Below are 20,040 nucleotides of genomic sequence, written 5' to 3' on the forward strand. Positions count from 1 at the left end.
AAGAATGAAAGATGAACTTGCTGGGCGATTCCATCGTCGCAAACACAACAAAGATAAAAAGCAAATTCCAAAATAACGAGAATTGTCATTTTCCGGGTAGCCCTTTGATGATGTTCTTCATAGTGGATTATTTTGTGTTTCCCCGGGGGTGAAATGTTTTATCGAACAGCAATTTGCTCCATAAGTTGCATCCGGCGACGTCTTCTTTAACGTTTTTTTTGTTGTGCGAAGATTGTTGCTGTGTTGAATTGAAATTGGTTCCGTCTTCTTGCGAGTGTCCTCATTTTCTTCCGTTCCTTTTGATGGGAAAAACTTTGATCCAAACCATTAAATTGTCAATACGAATTTGCCAACCACCGATTAAATTAAGGGATCGTGTAGAATAATCAGATTTCTATCGACGACGTGATGACTTGAAGAACTACGTTTGGGTAATCTATAAAAAAAACGAAAAATCCCCTTTCTCTAGTGGAATGTGAGCCATTGCTTACAGCAGCTCTTGTAACATTATGTAAATCTAAATCCACACACATCCACTTGCATATCGAACAAAATCTGGAGAAGCTGCTTATGTTTCCCATGTTGGCAGTCCAAATCCCTTCGGTCAACATTGACTCGGTCCTGCTTCAGTCACATCGAACGGTGCACGGTACCTTACGGCAGACCTTTCCACAGTCACGTAGCCAGATCTCCGAGAAATGGATTTCAACCCAAATTGAGGGATGATAGCAGGAAAAGATTTCCTATTAACCAAAAAGAGCATCCTCATCAGAATAGATAACAATTTAACAGTGTATGTGATTATATTTTAACAATGTTTTTGAAAGCATTTCAAAGCTACTAAAGTTTTCAAAAATATAAACTAAAGTTTCTTAATAAACTCGTATGAAGAAGATTTCAGGAAAAACTTTCAAGCTTCTGAGAGGAACTGTTGAGGACAGCGATTACCCCTCGGATCAGTGCAATGTAGCCCCTTAAGCGGGTGAGACAGGAGATGTCAAATTGAAGTTGACATTATTGAATTGTCAGGCAGGATGATAGGCAAAATCGAAGTAGTTATAAACAATTTATACTCAAGTGTTGTGACCTTACCTATTGCGTTCCGTCCCAGAAATTCCTACGGTGTCACTTGCTGAGAACGATGTTGTCAACAGCTGATCGGATGGCTGTTATCCTTCCTTCCAGTTTTTCACCCTTTGCAAGTGACGATTGCGATGGCGATAATCACGACGGCGGTGCGATAGCAGCTAGCAGGGATATTTCGGTATTTCCTCCAGTTTCGAATTCAGCGAAACAATCGGTCACTCTTACACAGAACCAGAGTTGCACAATATCGGTCATATTAGCTGATGGCTGATGGGCTAAAACTATCAATATCAGTTGCGAACTATCAATATCACTTTGATCTGACAACCAACAGCGGTGATGCGACATCGCACTCTAGATCACAATCACTGCAGAATGAGTGATCACGTGGTAATTACCCACGCTATTAATGTTTTTTAGTGACCAACACACAGTTTCAATCCGTCTGCAGCAGTATCAAGAATATCGTACTGATAAAATGTAATTTTATTTGCTTAATTTAGGGCTAAACTTGACCCATCAGTGATATCCATAGTCTATCGCCATCAATGCACTTGTGATGGAGTAGACAGCATGATAGTGATGTGATAGGGAACGATCGGAATTGTATCGCAGTCGGCCTGTACAAATCAGCAAATTTCAAGCGTTGATAGTGACAGCAAGCAACTCTGCACAGAACACAGTTTTATTTTCTTCCTTCTAGCCTTAGCATTAACTTTATTCCATAGAAACACTACATCAATTTCATCAGAACCGTTTACTACGAAGACTGAACATAAACTAAACACAAATTTAATTTCACCTCTCTACGTTCTACCTTCTACACAAAGACAATTCTACGCAACATGAAACATAAACCGATAGAGACAGAAAATCGAAACATAACTGTAGGCGGCTAGCTTCACGTCCTATAACTGTTATAACATGTATAGCCCTTTCTGTTTTTCACTTCTCTTCTATCTTTGATCTGTCAGTACTTCTGGTCTCGAACTGTCAACTTCGTCAACATAGCCGGCCACCTAAATTTGTTTATAAATTTACGTTGCATCATGAGATTCTAATGAAATTATTGAAAGCAATTATTTTAAATATTTAGATCGTAATTAACATAAATCACATCAGCTTTAACTACTGCTTCAACTCTTCACAGGACGCGCTATCAGGTATCATCGGTGGTCTTAAATTTTCATCGTAAGGCAATGGATAGATTCTGGAAACCGATCTGCTGTATGTTCCTGCTGCTGTTTTTATTGTTACCACCCGAATTATTCCGTCTCGTCCAGGATGTGTTGCTACAATTTTAGCAAGTGGCCAAGTAATAGATGGTTTGTTATCCTCCTGAACTAGGACTAGTTGGCCCACATCAATATTGACCGGTATTGGAGATTTTCACGACGATGAATGGGCTTGATGTAAATGGGTCCACAATAATCAACGCCTATTACAGCGAATGGCCGACTAGGAGTTACTCGAGCTTTGGGAAGTTGTCCGATGGGCTGGCTAACAGGGGCAGGGCGGTGGCGAAAGCAAGTAAGACATTTACGGCAAACAAAATTTGCGAGATTTTTTCCACGTAGGGGCCAAAACTCTTGGCGTATGGAAGCTAATGTCATACGAGGGCCAGAATGATGCGATAATTCATGATAATGTTTAGCGATAAGTCGAGTGAGCGGGTGTTTGCTTGGTAAAATCATTGGGCGTTTAAAATGTTCTTCTTCGTCAGAGAGTTGGAGCCGGCCACCAACACAAAGGATGCCGTTGTTATCCAGTTCGAGCCGAAGATTTTTCAAGGGTGATTGTGACGAAACTGGATGTCCTTTCTTTATTGCCTTGATTTCATTTGAGAACGTTTCGAGTTGAGCGCTTTTGACCAATGTACGCTTGGATGCTGTCAATTCTGGTACCGTTAAAAATACATCTTTTGCAGCGCGCTTCTTACGACAATGATCTACAAAGCGTAGAATGTAAGCAGTAACTCTTACGAGCTTCCAAAATGATGAGAATTGTTCAAAAAGGGAACATTTTGGGGCAGAAGATTGTATTACCGCGACTGTTTTCCTTTTTTCCAACACATTATCTGAGGGAGTTTCTAGAGTGGGTTGTTTGGGCCAGTGTTTCTCACTCTTCAATAACCAAGATGGACCACCGCGCCAAGACAGGTTCAACAAAAATTCTTCTGGTAGCATGCCGCGTGATATGCAATCTGCAGGATTATCTGCTCCTGTTACGTGGTTCCAACTGTGACCGTGAGTGAGGCGTTGAATTTCAGCAGTTCGGTTTCCGACAAAGCATTGCCAAGTATTTGGCAATGCTTGTATCCAGTGCAGCGTTACAGTGGAATCCGACCAGAAGAAACATCTCATGCCCTCCATGCGTAATGCTGTTGAAACTCTAGCGTAGAGCTTGGCTGCTAGCAACGCAGCACATAATTCTAATCGGGGCAAGGTGATTCGTTTTATCGGGGCTACACGTGATTTGGATGAAATAAGTTCCATCTTAATGCTACCATCTATGCTGGAAGATCGGGCATACATACAGGCACCATAACCGACTTCCGATGCGTCGCTGAACACATGGAATTGAATGTCATTCGCATTGTTCCAGAAAACATGCCGGGCTACCTTGAAGGATTTCAACAAGGGCAGTTGATTATAAAATTCTTTCCATTTAGAGCAGATGTCATCCGATAGAGGATCGTCCCAACCAACAGAACTCAACCATAGATTTTGCATCCGCATCTTCGCCCATGCAACTACTGGTGAAACGAGGCCGAGGGGATCGTAGAGTTGGGCGATGGCTGAAATAACCTTTCGCTTGGTCCATTGCTCATCTGGTTTCACATCTTGTACCTCGATGCTTAACTGGTCTGGTCCCGTCTCCCACGCTACGCCTAGAGTTTTTATTTTCTGTCCGGGTCCAAGATGATGTGTTGTTGGACCAGGCACCTCCGTTGATCGATTGTCATCTTCAAATATCGCTGGTTTATTTGAGCTCCATTTACGCAAGGGCAAACCACCTTCTGACATCACGGCTTGGACATCGTGTTGTAACCTTTTGGCCTTTTCGATAGAATCTGCACCAGAGAGAAAATCGTCCATATAGAAATCCTCTGCAATCGCCATCGCCGCATGTTCATATTTGTTGCCAACGTCTTCGGCGAGCTGTTTCAAAACACGAGTTGCAAGAAATGATGATGAAGAGAGGCCGTAGGTTACAGTTTGGAGTTCATACACCTGGATGGGTTCAGATGGGTCAAACCGCCAGAGAATCCGTTGTAGAGGCGTGTCTTCAGAATGAATCAGGATTTGCCTATACATTTTCTCTACGTCTGCCACTAGTGCGACAGAATGCTTGCGAAATCGTATCACGATGTCCAGTAAGTCATCTTGAATAACTGGTCCAGTAAGCAAGGCTTCATTGAGGGAAAAATTTGTCGATGTCTTTGCCGATCCATCAAATACTACCCGTAGCTTAGTCGTAGAACTTGATTCCTTGAAGTCTGGGTGATGTGGAAGATAGCAGACTGTACGTGCAACTTCTTCAGCATCTTCAACCGTTCCTATGAGTTTCATGTGTTTTAATTCTAAATACTCTTTCATGAACTCATCATAACGCTTTCGAATATCAGGGTCTCGATTTAAGCGTCTCTCCAATTGCTGAAAACGACGCAAAGCTATAGCCTTCGAATCGCCAATCATATTATGGAATCCAATTTTCTTCGGATATCGTACTATATAGCGACCATTTTTATCTCGACTAAAGGTGTTTTGAAAGTGAGTTTCGCAATCGTCTTCTTCCTGTGTTCTGGGTGTTTTCTCTGGCAATTCTTCGATAGTCCAAAATTTTTCGATATTTTTGTCTAGTGATTCTGCCATGGCTAAATGACAATTGACTGAAGATGTTACATTTTCCCATTGCGATTCTCCTGCAGCTACCCATCCAAAGACTGTATTGACAAATACTGGTACTGTGCCATCAAATTTGCGAATCTGTAACCGGCCACCGTCGAGAAGGTGGAAGTCGTAGAAAAATTGTGATCCCATGACTAAATCAATTGGGCCAGAGAGAAAAAACTCGGGGTCTGCTAATTGCATATCCGCAGGAGGTTTCCAATTTGCCATCGGTAAAGTGGAAGATGGATGGTTATTCGTGACTTGTCCCATAACAAAAAAGTTCATCGGAATTGAGAAATCCATAATGCGTGAGCCGATTACCGTCGAGACTTCATAAGCGATCTGGCTCCTTGCCTGTCCAATTCCGCTTATTTCTACATGTTTGTCGTTCCGTGTGAGTTTCAGTAACTGACAGAGACGTTCGGTCATTAAATTAGCTTGAGAACCCGAATCCAACAGTCCCCTTGCAAGGTGAGTTCTTCCCCATCTATCCTTAACCTTCAACACTACTGTGAGCAAGAATACGTGTGAATTGGCAATTCCCATAGCAACATTTGATGAAATTGGCGGAATCGAATTCGTATCGGGACTACCACTTACCGAATCACCGCTCGAAAAGGGTGGATAAGTAACGGCCAATGTAGCAGTCTCTGTTACAGGGGTGGTAGCGGAACCAGAACCAGGAAAACCGGGATGTAGTAACGTATGATGCTTTTTAGAACACGTTTTGCACCGGAACTTAGACGGACAATCTCGAGCTAAATGGTTTCGACCCAAACAGTTGCTGCATAATCGCTTAGAATTGGTAAGTTGCAATCGTCTATCGATAGGAAGTTCGTCAAATGCTGGGCAACGGGTAATGAAATGTTGCTCACTGCAAACGACACAATTGAGTACTGTTGCATCGGTCGCCGAGTTAACCAAAAGTTTTGCTGGACGAAATTTAGATCCGTTTGATGAGGATGGACCATTCGAGGATGAAATATGTTGATCCACTATCAGAGCATCTAGGACACGTGTGTGTCGTTTGAGGAAATCGATCAATTCAGAGAACCTGCCGTCCGTACCAGAAACATGCTCTTCCCATTGTTTTTGAGTACCATCATCAAGCTTCGAGACCATCAAGTGCGTTAGCATCGCACCCCATCCACTTGTAGTCTCTCCTAACTGGTCCAAAATTTTTGTATTCCGCTCGAAGCAATCGATCAGCTCGTGGATTCCGACCACGGATTCCTTTCGTATCTTTGGGTATTCGAATAAAGCGTTTAAATGCCTCTTCTTCAGCAGATACGCATTAGAAAAGCGTGCAACCAAGCTATCCCAAGCCACCCTGTAGTTCGCATCACTCATTGGAAAGGCATCGACTATTTTCAGAGCATCGCCACGTAATGAAGCTCGCAAGTAATGAAATTTTTGGATATCGCTAAGTTCGTGAGACGAATCAATCAATGCCTTAAATGTATCATGAAAAGCAAGCCATTTTTCAAAATTTCCATCAAACTCTGGCAGATTAATTTGAGGAAGACGCACATATGTGTGAACATTGGCAACACTGCCTGTTGAAGCAGCCAAATCAGACGTTTGTTGTGCGAGTTGTGATGTTTCAAGAGGTAACTTGCTAGCCAGCCCTGCCCTTACCTGGAAGTATTTCTCTTCGAAGACTTCTCTGACCTGGCGATGATATTCCATGTTGTCTTCACGGTCTTCTGCCTCTTCAATCTCCGTCTGGACTTCCTCAAATTCGTTCCACTTCACCTCGAGTTTCTCTAAACGAAAGCGAATCTGTAGACCGTTCGAGTCATCGGCGTTTTGCAGGAATCTCTCCGTACGATGAAGAAAATCCACGATGCCATCTCGGACGTGAATCATCGATTTAATCTTCTTTCCTCCCATGATCGTCGTGCTAGTCACTTATCGATAAAATTAGCAGCCGTTTGAAGCAGGTGTGCAGACACTGTAATAAGCACACAGCGGAATACCCTTTGCGATATGATAGAACAGTTTGGACAGGGACTCACCTGGTGAGCCTGTCAAGCAGGCCTTGTATCAATCACACTAGATGTTCTTCGCCAAGAGCATATATTAGAGCAATATTGGTATATCCAAGCAGTCTTCACCGGAAAGGGGTTCCCCAAGAGCGATGTATTTTTTTTTATAAGAAGACCGACCCGTGACGTCAATGCTTATCTGTAATCAAATTCACCGAGCGAAGCACCCCCTTGTATGGCAACGTTAATTGTCGGACAGGAACTCACCTGATGAGCCTGCTCGACAGGCCTTGAATAGTTAACTCGAGTAAGTACCCTTGGTGTAAATCAGCCCGAGGAGTCAATAATTTTCACCTTTCTGGAAGCAGAGCGCCAAGAGAAGCACCTTTGCAACGTTGGATAGTTTAGTCGGACAGGTACTCACCGATGAGCCTATTCGACAGGCCTTATACAACGTTGAATTGAATAAGAAACGTTTTCCCAGGTGGAATACAACCCAAATTATCCAACAAGTTCCGCTAAAGGTCCAGGGCTCAGCAGTCGGTAAATTAATAAGCAATGTGTGATTTCATCCTTTATTGTTCCCTTTATCGTGTCGTTGGTCCTGAATGTTGCTGCGTTGATGACCAGCAGAGCCAATGCCTTCAGATAGTTATCCAACGGACGAAAGCCTTTCCTTCCGTTATCCAGTCTTTCTTGTACGGTAATGACGAACCACAAAATCCAGATGGTAGTGGTGTGTAGTTTATGAAATGTAGAGAATGCACAGAGAGAAAAACGACCAGGTAGATATGAAATCGTATATTAAATTTGTTGGACAGGTACTCACCTTGTGAGCCTGTCAAACAGGCAATTCATTTTCAATATCTACTGGTTTCTCCAGGATCACGTAGCTATGGCGTCTTGCTGAACCATTGAACGAGTAAAGATGGGCTTTTCCAATAAGACTGTGGCGATTGATTGTGATGCAAATGGCGAGCTCAATTGTGTTCCTGAATTCCGTATTATGTAGATATCCTTTTGTCCTCGAACCATAAAATGGAGTAGCTAACGTGCCGTCGCTTCCTTGGAGCGCAATCCTGGTCACGGCACCAAATGTTGTGACCTTACCTATTGCGTTCCGTCCCAGAAATTCCTACGGTGTCACTTGCTGAGAACGATGTTGTCAACAGCTGATCGGATGGCTGTTATCCTTCCTTCCAGTTTTTCACCCTTTGCAAGTGACGATTGCGATGGCGATAATCACGACGGCGGTGCGATAGCAGCTAGCAGGGATACTTCGGTATTTCCTCCAGTTTCGAATTCAGCGAAACAATCGGTCACTCTTACACAGAACACAGTTTTATTTTCTTCCTTCTAGCCTTAGCATTAACTTTATTCCATAGAAACACTACATCAATTTCATCAGAACCGTTTACTACGAAGACTGAACATAAACTAAACACAAATTTAATTTCACCTCTCTACGTTCTACCTTCTACACAAAGACAATTCTACGCAACATGAAACATAAACCGATAGAGACAGAAAATCGAAACATAACTGTAGGCGGCTAGCTTCACGTCCTATAACTGTTATAACATGTATAGCCCTTTCTGTTTTTCACTTCTCTTCTACACGGAGAACCGAAACAACCCAAAATTAGGTCTTTTTTATCCATCTTGACACCTAAGTGGAATGATTCAAATTTGAATTCTTTTCAAAGTATTCATTTTTGAATCATTCCACATATATGCCATTTTGAGAAAAAATAACTACTGCGGGAAGAGCGAATTTCATGCAAAATTTACTCAAAACGGAGTGTTTTGTAAAATCATATTTCATATAAAAATCAGTTGTGATTCTTGTTTAAGGTGAAGATGCATCGAAGCCAAACCTCGAATTTTCAGGAGCACAAATCTGGAGAACCAAACTCCCGTTTGAGCTGAAAACTTAATCGATTGGTCCCCACCAGCTAGTGACCAGTGAGTAGCATTTTCAGCACAAACGGTTGTCTGGTTCTCTAGATTTGTGCTCTTGAAAATTCGAGGTTTGGCTTCGATGCATCTTCACGTTAATGTAAGTAAAAATGCATATTGACATTTTATTTTTCTAATTTTAGATTTCATTAATATTTTATACAATAATTAAAAATCCAGAAGAATAATGCTATCCAGCCCCGTGCTTTGGTCGCCTATAAATGTCCGGAAATCGATTCATTTTTCGTCATCTAAACGGTAGCTCGAACAAGAATATTTTCATCGGGATTACCTGCATGAAAAGTAAAATAATACATAAATGTTATGTTAATCAATTGAATAAAGCATTATAAAATATTACTTACGGATTAGGATACCTCTGGGAACTTGATGGTTAGCCTTCACATTTTTGTTGAAGCTGTAAATGTAAACATGTTTGTTGAAGCTGTAAATGTAAACATAAGAAAACCGTAGTAAATAAACATTAATTATATTAAAAACATCAACACTTACTGAATTTGTTCAGGAACTTCGCTCACATTGGCAGTCAGAAATTAAAATGGCGCAGATAATATTTTTTCATCCAAAATTGAGTTTGGCGTCAAGACTTAATTTTGGGTACTTTCAGAGCGCGCATAGAACACTCAATGAAAATTCGAAATAATAACTTTGAAATAACTCAAAAATTAGTTGTATTGGATATACGCTTACATTACGTCAAAAGTACCTAATTATCAGAACAAAAATGTACTTAATTCAGGAGTGTTGGTAAAGTACTCCTTTTTAAGTACTTTTTATCTCAATTTTGAGTTGTTTCGGTTCTCCGTGTATCTTTGATCTGTCAGTACTTCTGGTCTCGAACTGTCAACTTCGTCAACACAAGTGAAAGTATATTTTTTGATTTTTTCTTTTTATAACATTATATGCAACCCATTACTTAGTTTTAGACTCCCTACAATTATATACTCTTCAGGTGTTCTGTAAGTTGTGGAATATTATTTGGACATAAGTTGTAAGTAACTATACTGAAATCGATTCCAGTCGCATTTAATTAATAAATAAATATAGCAGCTTTAGCGATACTCTGCGGAAAAATCGAGTTACTCAAAGACATTGGAAATCACACCAACACAAAACTAAAAAACTTACGGACCATGAATCGGAGATCGGCTGTACGGCAGACATGGTTGCGGAATCGAGCTACAGCAGAAGAATCGGCTAACCTCTAAAATGATGACGTTCATCGTGAGAAAGCATCCGTGTAGTCATCGGAGGCTAATTTCGAACCATCCATTGTTGACGAGGAGCGTGCAGATGAAAGGGATTGTGGTGCCTGCGATCGTCCAAACAAGGCCGAGGTGTTCATGGTGTAGTGCGAAGGTTGTAAGAAGTGATATCACTTTTCCTGCGCCGGAATGACCCAGAAAACAGTTCACTTGAAGTCATTTTGTTCTGCGATCTGTATTTCCTGCACTTGAATCTCTAAATAGATCTCAATTGCTGGACGGACGAGCAAGACTGGCTCGTGAGATGCAGCGCCTCGAGGAAGAACGCCTCTTGCGAGAAAAGATCCAGCAAGCTACCCTAGAGAATCTGGAGCGCGAGAAGGAGTACATTACACAAAAATACAAACTTCTGAAGCTGACAGCGTCAAGCACACAAACACTGGGACTTCAGTTGACCGGAGCAACGTGCAGATTACGTCCACTCCATTGAAGACGGGGGTTTGTACTATCGGCGCAAATCACTATAAGGCCTTTGTGAATGCCCTTGCAGCATCAAATCAAAGGAAAGTCGAACTAGATGTTTCTCGTCTAGAATACACGCAACACAAGTACGCTCCAACAAAGAGAACCAAGCCATCAACGCCCTGCCCAAATTGTGGCGGAGGAGGTCATCAGGCTGCGAACTGTCCGACATTCAAAAAACTGTATGTTGATGATCGCTGGAAACAAGTAAAGGAAAAACAGCTTTGCGGACGTTGAATTTTGAAAACTTCTTACTTCGTTTCGTAGCTAACTTGAAACAACGCTACAAAAGATTACCAGCAACGCAAAGAGAACTTCTGATGCTAGAACTGCAGCAAGTGGAACGTACCCTTTGGAAACTGGTGCAGTCTGATGCATTTCCGGACGAGGTAGCTACCTTTAAGTACAACACGCAAACATACATAACGAAGCTGAAAAGATTAGAGAAAATAAGCCCACTACTGAAATTGACGCCGGTGATGGACACAGATGGGATTCTTCGTATAGATGGCCGTATAACTCACAGTGACTATGCAGCCTGCGACGCGAAATATCCCATCATTTTGGCAAAAGAACACGTCGTTAATTGGATTGGTACCATCGAACAACAATCGATTCTGTCATGCGAACAACGAGACCGTGGTCAACGAAGTTCGTCAAAGATTCTACGTACCACGCTTAAGGTGAAACAGCTCAGAATCCAAAGATGGCTGGCACAATGGCCGACTTGTGCCCCTACTCACGTTTTCAAAGGTACTAAACCAGAGAAATAGTTGGAGAACGTTTCTGATCTTCTTATTTTAAGCTTTCTGCTAGTGCACAAAGCCAAAATAAAAAGTGCACAGTTGTTGGATGCTTTATTCGCGAGATTTGTGCCTTTAAAGTTTAAGTGCAATCTTAGAAGTTGATTTAAAACTGTTTCACCTTAAGTGTTCAAGTTCGAGCAGCGAGAAAGCGATGCACATAGTGCAAGGTGTATAAAGCCATACCCACAGCAGCGAAAATGGGTCCGTCGCCACTAAGCGAGACTGGCGTCCTTTAAGCGACTGTTTAGATATACCGGAGTGGACTATTTTGGGCCGTATAACGTATATTATATATTATATACTAGTGGTCCCGGCAAACTTCGTCTTGCCATCAAGTAGGCTGTTGCAAAACGTCATGTAATCCCCATACAAAATGACACCTGAGTCTTCTCCCGTTTTCCCGATTATTCCGGAGACTTTCCCAAACTTTTTCCTTGCACGAACACGTCGCATCCCTTGTCGAGTGCAACAGTGAAAAACTTACATCAATTCGTTGATCCGTTCTCAAGTTATTTCGTGACATACAAACACCACTCCATTTTTATTTATATAGATAGAAAATTATGCCCGACCTAAAATAATAGAATCGGAGGGTTTGCCATAAGCTTTACTTTCGTAAAAAATTCGTTTTTGTGTGTGGCCGCTGTACTAGTGATATTTTGTGCCATCAAATTGCTATTTGTTTACCCGCTACAACACCCACATTCGCTCATTTTTCCTTTCGAAGCGCCATCTGCCAGATTTTATTGGAAACTGTGCAAGATATTGCATACAAGCGACTTTGCAATATTCGTTCAACCGCTTTAGGTGTCTGCATACCCAAAGGCGTTACAACTAGCTTCTCGCACTTGCTGAAATTTCGGAAGGATGGATTTATGTCAAGTTTGCTTAAATCGCTTGGACTCTGGAAGCTTTATTAATTGCAGCGGAGCATGCGGCAAGATGTTTCATTTTGGTTGCGTCGGAATGACCAAACCGCAATTCTCCTCATGGTCAGCCAAAATTGGATTATTTTGGTTCTGCGAGTCCTGTTGTTTAAACTTTGATCCAGCAGTTTATGATAGAGAAAAAACGATCATGAAGGCTCTACGTGAATTCTCGAAAACTTATTCATACAGACTCAAGTCAAAAAAGTATACAAACTTACTTTATCGATCCTACGTGTTAAGCAGGCGGAATTCTACACGTACCGCTCTGTACCAACTCAACTTTTCACTTTTGAAACGTTTAATTTCCGGATTTTCAAAACGACGAAAGTAAGATTTTTAACTTTCGCAACCTAACCACTACTTTCGCCGCCCCGCTGTATGGAGAGACAAAGTGACTTAACCACGAATCAAAACAAAACACTAATTGAGTCGATTTTACACTGGTAGAAAAACGTCGCAAGTAACTGAATGAAACGGCTTATCATTTTTTCATAAAATTCTTGTGTGAAATAATAGGAACTCCATAGTTTTTGAACGCGAGCTCACTGTATGCAAAATTTACGAAATGTAAACGTCGAAAACATGTTAAAAAGGTGATTAATTTTGAAACAGTTTTAGAAGACAGGTTGTGATTCTTCTGAATTATTTTTTTCAAAACCGTATGAAAGTTACTTACGTCGGTTTGAAAAAGTAATCGAGAATTGCTGATTCGTACTGATTCCATAGACACGAGACTTGGAAATTACGGCGATAATCTTCGTAAAATTAGCAAAAGCCTAAACGGATGTCAAAGACAATCGAAGCCAGATAATTATTACCAACAACAATCCTCGTTTTTGCATAGCATCAATGAACTCTCTTTGGACGATCCAATCAATTGCTCTCGATCTTGTGATGATACATCATTCTTCGAGGTTTTAGACGAGATCAATAGTTCTATCTCGGGTCAACCTGATAAGTTTGTTGTTGGGAGTAGCAAACGAGTGCAGATAATAGAGAACCCAACCAGCAATGCCGGAACCAGTAGGAATACATCTCGAACAAATGTGTCTACCCCTGGTGCTCCCGACAAGCGATCGATTGTCCCTTCAAACAAACCTTCATCTTCTCAAACTACCGATGGAATCCAGAATCCGACTGAGTCTACTGTTGACAAGATTGCTACTGTTAGCGCAAGCTCGCTGAACAATTGTGGCAATCATCGTGATAACTCGTCCAAACCGCCTTCAATTCCACTGAAAGTTGCAAAAACCACTCAGCTATCCAATGAATCAGAATCATTTTATGTGACACCATTTGCACCGGATGAATCCGAAGAGGAAGTGAAGCTCTATGTATGCGAGATTTCAAATACTCACTCGTCATTAGTAAATGTGATCAAGCTCGTTCCACGCGGGAAAACTGCCGACGACCTTTCATTTGTCTCATTCAAAGTAACGGTTAGTAAATCGATTTCGAACGTGGTCGGCGATCCGTGGTATTGGCCTGAGGGAATATCTGTCCGTACTCTCGAGCCAAATCCAACAAACGGAGTTTTTTCCCGCCTTCCCAGGATTTAGTGAACACCAATTTATATCACCCGTATCCAGTTTTACCGGAACAAGCGACGCACAGTATTTCGATCGGCCAAAATCGTGAACTTAATTCTGTAGCACCTTTAAACGTGATTTTTTCGGAATGGTGTCTTCGGACGAAAATTTTCTAAAAATATAGCGCATATATTGACGGTAAATGTCAGTTCGCAACTTTGCCACGGGCGGCGCTGCGAAAATATTTTTTTTGAAATGACGATCTTTAAATATGATGTCTTCGGCAAAGTTGTAGATAATTCAAATACAAACAACTTTGCCAAAGACACCTAGTGTGTATTCAGCCGCATTTCCAAAATACGGGAGTATTTTATGAACGACCCCCTAAAACTAGTTTTTCTCCGATATTTTGAAAATGCGAAGATTCCGGTAGCAACAATGTTCTACAAAATTATGTAAACAGTCAAAATGAATCATTCTCTAGAAGACACTAGTCTTCTAAAGATTAAGGAAAAGCAGTTATAACCGTTTAAGTGCAAAAATCAGTCATTTTTAGGGTCCGTGTATTTATTCGGGTGGCAGCTGGTGGCAGATGAAACCTAGTAGGATTCAAAATACATCATTAGTAGTTGTAAATGTCGATAGTGTTCTTAGTATCCACGAGTATCCCTTTTACTTAGAGGAAGTTTCATCAATGACTCTTATTACCCTGTAGTACTTAGTTATATGATGGGTAGAGAGCTATGTGGCTCCATACTTCTTCTTTTTCTTCTTCTTGACACATTCTTCATCATTACGCACAACCAATAGGTTCCAAATACATTTTTGAAGAAAGTTCTCAATCTCCTGAAAAGACGCTTTACGAAATGACTCGCCCTACAATTATTTTTCACTTGAGATTTTTGCGTTTTTTCGTACATCCCAAGTAACCAAATAGCTCTTTAATTCGCTCTGCGTGTTAGCATTATACAGATGACACGCTTAATTGGTCGAATAATAGCACTAAAAGACCAAAAAGATAAACTAGCAGGCTAGTGTTTACTACATGACACGTGCAAGAACGATGCGGTGAGTAGCAAATTAAGTGATGTATTAAATTCAAATCCAAAATCAGGCAAGTGCCTCAATATCAGAACATTTTGTAAATGAGTGTTGCAACCATAAGAACTGCGTTAACATTTAAACACTTATTTGATTCACAGAATAGTGATTCAATGATTTATTCTTTTCTCAACAGAATATTTCACCGAATTTGCATAGCTTGCACTTACTATAGTGTCTATGTACGAAAAATAGCTGAAACTGCAAGCGAAAAATAGTTGTATGATGAGTCATTTTGTAAAGACTAATTGAGAACTTTCTTCTTAAAAGTATTTGGAACCTATTGAGTGTGTGTATAAAGATGAAGAATGTGTCAAGGAGAAGAAAGAGAAGAAGTTTGGAGTCACATAGCCCTCTTCCCATCACATAACTAAGTACTTCAGGGTAATAAGAGTCATTGATGAAACTTCCTCTAAGTAAAAGGGATACTCGTGGATACTAATGACACTATCGACATTTACAATTACGAATGATGTATTTTTAACCCTACTAGGTTTCATCTGCCACCAGCTGCCACCCGAATAAATACACGGACCCCAAAAATGACTGATTTTTGCACTTAAATGGTTATAACTGCTTTTCCTTGGTCTTTAGAAACCTAGTGTCTTCTAGAGAATGATTCATTTTGACTGTTTACATAATTTTGTAGAACATTGTTGCTACCGGAATCTTCGCATTTTCAAAATATCGGAGAAAAACAAGTTTTAGGGGGTCGTTCATAAAATACTCCCTATTTTGGAAATGCGGCTGAATACACACTAGGTGTCTTTGGCAAAGTTGTTTGTATTTGAATTATCTACAACTTTGCCGAAGACATCATATTTAAAGATCGTCATTTCAAAAAAAATATTTTCGCAGCGCCGCCCGTGGCAAAGTTGCGAACTAACATTTACCGTCAATATATGCGCTATATTTTTAGAAAATTTTCGTCCGAAGACACTATTCCGAAAAAATCACGTTTAAAGGTGCTACAGAATTAAGTTCACGATTTCGGCCGATCGAAATACTGTGCGACGTTCCCTGTTTCGTCAGGTAAGCGTTTGAATAGTATATGTCCCGCCGAAGCTGAGAAAGACACTACACCCTTTCTGAATGGAGAATCCAACTTTCAGTATTTTGAACGTGCTGTTGTTCAAAACCGACAAAACAATGACTGCATCTACACTTCAAACGAATGTCCAGCTACGAATAATATACAACCTGGTTGCCACACCGATTATCCTTCTGTTTTATTCTCACCATCCGTTGATCCTGAAGACATCTGTGCGTACCACTTTGCCATACGTCCTGTTTTGTCAGGTAAGCTCTACAGTGGTATATGTCTTGCCGTAGCCAGGGTCGATACTGCGCTAAATTTGAATGGAGGTTCCTATCTGCAGCTCAACCACTACGTTAGTCCTGCAATCGACCGTACGCCATCCGATGAAAACCGTGATTCCCGTGTATACCACTTAGCCGCGCTTCCTGTTTTATCAGGTAAGTCTGACAGTGGTATATGTCTTGCCGTAGCTAGCGATGATGCCGCACCAAATTTGAATGGAGATTCACATTTACAGCCTATCAACCGTTCTGCCACTTCCATCACCCAATCCGGCGGCCATTCTGAAGACTCGGAAGACATCCGTGCATACCACTCTGAACACCTTCCTGCTTCGTCAGGTAAGTCGAACAGTGGTATATGTCTTGCCGAAGCTGGACAGAATACTGCACCCAAGCTGTACGGAATTCCTCTTCTTCAGCTCAACGACGACGATTCTACTTCTCCTACTATTGATCCCGGATCTACTTCAAGTTGTCGCGTGTCATCCAACAAAGTTATCCTGGAGATGTACTACCAAAATGTCGGCGGGATGAACACAACTTTGGCTGATTACTCTTTAGCCTGCTGCGATACTAGCTACGATATGATCGCATTGGTTGAAACATGGCTCAATGACAAAACACTCTCTCAACAAATTTTTGGTCCTAGCTATTCCGTATATCGATGTGACCGTTCATCCTCCAATAGTGTCAAACGTTCAGGAGGTGGAGTTATTCTAGCAGTTAGCTCCATGTTTAAGTCTCGCATCATTTTCCCTCCTTCTGGCATCGGAGTTGAGCAATTTTGGGTTGCTATTACAATCGCAGGATGGACCTTGTACGTATGCGTAGTTTACTTTCCGCCCGACCGTATCCATGACTCCGAACTTATCGATGCTCATCTAAATTCGCTCACCTGGGTATTCAATGAAATGGGCATCAATGACAGTATCATGATAATAGATGACTTTAATATTCCTTCAATAGAGTGGAAGTTACTTTTTGTAGTCCTGGCCTAACGAGTAGTTCGAACTGGAGGGTAGACGATGCCTACACTCACAGCGACCACCTGGAGGTTCGCTACAGTATCGACTACAACAACAGCAGGCAGTGGGTTGAGGAAGCGGCTAGGTCAAGGCCAAGCCCTCGTAGGTGGAAGACATCGTACTTCAATGATGATGTACTTAGGGAGGCGCTCCACCGTGAGCGTAACCTACTCGGCCTAAGCGGGGACGAACTGGTAGCGGTGCTTACGCGTGCATGCGATGCGACCATGCCTAGAAAAGTCCACCCTAGGAATGGGAGACTACCGATGTACTGGTGGACTCAAGCTATTGCGAACCTGCGCCGTGCCTGCCTACGGGCCAGGAGACGGATGCTGCGAGCACGTACTGAGCAGGAGCGTGAAGAACGACGGGCGGTCTTCACCGCTGCCAAAGTCGCGCTGAAGTCCGAGATAAGGGCAAGCAAAAAGGCCTGCTTCGAGGGACTCTGTCAGAGTGCCAACGCGAACCCGTGGGGTGATGCCTACAGGATCGTTATAGCGAAGACAAGAGGTGCAATTGCTCCTACGGAGCAATCTCCACAGATGCTGGAGGGGATCATCGAGAGGCTCTTCCCGCGCCACAACCCTAGCCCATGGCCTCCTTTTGTAGGACAGCCGGGGATTGGGGCTGGCGATGAGGATAGAGTAACCGATGAGGAACTTGTAGGGATTGCAAAATCCCTAAGCATGGGGAAGGCACCAGGTCCGGACGGAGTTCCAAACCTGGCCCTCAAAGTCGCAATCTTGGAGGCTCCCGGTATGTTCAGATCTGCTATGCAGATATGCCTGGACGAGGGAGTATTTCCAGATGCGTGGAAGAGGCAGAGCCTGGTACTATTGCCAAAGGCGGGGAAACCACATGGTGACCCGTCGGCGTATAGACCAATATGCTTGATTGACACGGTGGGGAAAGTGCTCGAGAAGATCATCCTCAACAGACTGTCGAGGTACACCGAGGGTGTAAATGGTCTCTCAAGCAACCAGTTTGGCTTCCGGAAAGGGAGGTCCACTGTAGACGCTATTCTGACGGTTAAGAAAACCGCTGAGATAGCACTCCAGCGTAAGAGGAGGGGTATTTGCTACTGCGCAGTAGTGACTCTGGATGTAAGGAACGCATTTAATAGTGCCAGTTGGGCGGCTATTGCTGATGCGCTCCTGCGTCTGGGGATACCCGAGTACCTGTACAAGATTCTCGGAAGTTACTTCCAGAATCGGGTATTAGTCTATGACACAGAGGTGGGTCGGAAGTGCTTTCACATAACCTCAGGAGTCCCGCAAGGTTCCATCCTGGGTCCGGTGTTATGGAATGTCATGTACGACGAGGTGTTGAGATTAAAATTCCCGGCGGGTGTGGTCATCGTTGGCTTTGCCGACGATATTACGCTGGAGGTCTACGGTGAATCGATCGAAGAAGTGGAATTGACTGCAGACTCGATCGCAATTGTGGAGGAGTGGATGAGCTCCAGGAAACTGGAATTGGCTCACCACAAAACTGAGGCTGTTGTTGTCAGCAAGGCGGTGCAGCAAGCGGTGATCAGTGTGGGCGACTGCACAATCACTTCGAAGCGCTCCGTCAAACACTTGGGGGTGATGATCGACGACAAGCTTACCTTCGGTAGCCATGTCGATTATGCCTGCAAGAGAGCCTCCACAGCTATTGTGGCACTGTCCCGGATGATGTCCAATAGCTCTGCGGTGTACGCCAGTAAGCGTAAGCTTCTGGCCAGTGTCACCTCGTCCATACTGAGGTATGGTGGCCCGGCTTGGGGCACGGCTTTGAGTACCGATAGCTACCGTAGCAAGCTAGAGAGTACTTATAGGCTAATGTGCCTGAGGGTTGCGAGCGCGTATCGTACCGTGTCACACGATGCACTCTGTGTCATCACCGGTATGATGCCTATTGGTATCCTTATCATGGAAGACATAGAGTGCTTCGAAAGGCGCGGCACAAGAGGCATACGCAGGACTGCCAGACTGACCTCCATGGTCAAATGGCAGCGTGCGTGGGACAGTTCCACCAAGGGAGTGTGGACTCACAGGTTGATTCCGAGGTTAGATATCTGGGTCAATAGGCGCCATGGGGAACTAACATTCCACCTAACACAGGTCCTTTCGGGCCATGGATGCTTTAGACAGTATCTATACCGGTTCGGTCATGCGGGTTCTCCCGAATGTCCAGTTTGTGCAGGTTTAGAGGAAACGGCGGAACACTTTTTGTTCGTGTGCCCGCGTTTTCGCACAATGCGTGACCGCATGTTTGCCACATGCGGTCGGGACACGACTCCGGACAATTTGGTGTGTTGAAGACGAGTTTGGCTGGAATGCCGTTTCATCGGCTATCACCCACATCGTCTCGGAACTCCAAAGGAGCGGGCGTGTGGACTCGCGGAGTGACTAGTGCAGACGCTAAACAACAGGTGGTCCAAGGGTTCGCAGTCGGCTACGTAGGTCATACCGGTGCCCTACGGTCGAAATCGACCCTTACAGCGATTAAGTGGCCGCGGGGAGAACATCCTGGTAGCGCTGCTGTTGTAGCGCCGGCCTACTGGGTGGATACGAGCCTCTGGTCGTTCGGGGCAGGTGGAGGCCCCTTCGTCAGCAATCCCAGCTGGTGCTAGCTGATAGGGCCTGAGCCTTCAGTAGGTCAAATTGCGAAGC

The 20,040-nt window shown here is 43.0% G+C and overlaps 1 protein-coding gene and 1 long non-coding RNA gene across 2 annotated transcripts in view; both read right to left on the reverse strand.

The window, feature by feature from the left end:
- The window catches only part of LOC23687834 (tachykinin-like peptides receptor 86C), a 468,956-nt gene that overhangs the window by 168,116 nt on the left and 280,800 nt on the right, over nucleotides 1-20,040 (reverse strand). The window lies entirely within an intron of this gene.
- LOC110681541 lies at nucleotides 7,531-8,650 on the reverse strand. Its single transcript, XR_002503251.1, has 2 exons — nucleotides 7,797-8,650; nucleotides 7,531-7,658 (listed from the first exon to the last, which is right to left on the reverse strand). It is a non-coding gene; the product is annotated as an uncharacterized LOC110681541 (long non-coding RNA).

This window comes from Aedes aegypti, chromosome 1 (genome assembly GCF_002204515.2).
Source record: "Aedes aegypti strain LVP_AGWG chromosome 1, AaegL5.0 Primary Assembly, whole genome shotgun sequence".
NCBI lineage: Eukaryota > Metazoa > Arthropoda > Insecta > Diptera > Culicidae > Aedes > Aedes aegypti.